Below are 1,734 nucleotides of genomic sequence, written 5' to 3'. Positions count from 1 at the left end.
ATATATATATATTTACATACACATACATACGCGTACATACACATACATGTCCGCATACAATCTTGTGCGCACATACACACGCATGCATACATATGTAAAGTATGTGTTCTTTGTTCGAATGTATATCGATATTCGATTTTTATTAAACATTCATGAACAGATTCGTGTATGCGCTATATGAGAAAAACAGTATTTAGGAGAAAAGATAGATAGACAGACAGATCAGGAGAGAGAGAGAGAGAGAGAGAGAGTGGAACCGGGAGAAGTGTATAAATACTTGATGGCAACTACTCGGCAACTGTTGCCAATTTTGGACTTGTTCCCGGATTAAGGATGTTTTATGCCAATACATAATTGAAATATATTTTTTAATCGTAATACAGAAGCTACGATGAATAAAAGCCTCAATTTCATCGACGAGCGTTTATTTGATAACAAATATCACATGCTTGACAACAATAAATTTAATATACACACACATATATATATAGGGTTGGCCAAAAGTCACCCGACTGTAAATCAAAATTCCATAAATGCTATCTGTAATTCCGTATTGACTCGAATGGAAAAATGTGTGGCTCAAGAAGGACTTCAGTTTGAACAGTCTTCACGATGTTTCGTATTTAGATGCTTTTTTAAAAAACTTTATTCAATCGTTAAACATAAATAAATCTTGGAATTAAATGGTTTTGATTTACTGTCACGTGACTTATTGGCCAACTGAGGAGGTGGGATTAGACTTCTTGTGGTATTTTGTCCCGTACTTGTCTCTCATTAAGTGCTTGCGTATTTTTCACTCGTTGGTTATGTCCTGTACTTGATGCATTTTATATCTATTTATTTATAATCGAACGTCACGCTGCCTTGTCCACTGCAAGATTTGACTTTTATTTATAATTCCTACGACTCTATTCTCTTTTCCCTTTCTTTCTTTCTTTAATCCTCTTTATTTTCCGTTTCTCTTACTCCTTCTTTACTGTCTTCTGTCTATCTTTCTTCCACTTCCTACCACCTTTCGTTCCTTCTCCCTTCTCATTCCCTTTCTTTCTTTCCCTCATTCTCTCTCTTGTCCCCCTCCTCCTCTGCTTGTTTTCTCCCACGTGACTACAGGTCATTCCTCTCACGTCTGTCTTTTCTGGAGGCGACGTCCACATAGATAGACGTTAGTTTTCTCGCCTTCCGACATTTTTTTTTCTCCTCTGCAATTTTCTTCTCTTCTATTTATTCTCTATCCTTTCAACACTTCTCCCAGGCGTTACCCATAACAATGCGTCTTGACCTAACGTCCCTTAATGTTTGTCTTCGTTGATTGTTTACTCTGTACATCCACTCTGTCGTTGTTTGTTCGTTCGAAGCTCTAATTCTCCAAAAATTTTGTATATAAAAAATTTCTGGATGCTGCTGTTTTATGAAGGTTTCCTGTCTTGTTGTTGAAAGCTCGAAACAGTCGACTGAGGAGGGTTTAAACTTCTTTTGATAGTTTGTCCCGTACTACTCTCTCATTATGTGATATTCTGTACTTGATGTGTGTGTATATATATATATATATATATATCAAAAAAGCAACACGGATTTTAAAGGTTATTGCAGTACGCACGTTTCATGCTACTCCATTTATTTAAGTAATGCGAGCACTACATTAAATGCAAAATGCTGAGTAATCTTCAGCTGCACAAGAATATATAAAATTACAGCAGAATGAACATATTACTATTGTGGCAACATTTAAAATCT

Source organism: Octopus bimaculoides, chromosome 24 (assembly GCF_001194135.2).
Source record: "Octopus bimaculoides isolate UCB-OBI-ISO-001 chromosome 24, ASM119413v2, whole genome shotgun sequence".
Lineage (NCBI taxonomy): Eukaryota > Metazoa > Mollusca > Cephalopoda > Octopoda > Octopodidae > Octopus > Octopus bimaculoides.
The sequence above is the reverse complement of the archived record's forward strand: the minus strand, read 5'-3'. Positions refer to the sequence as shown.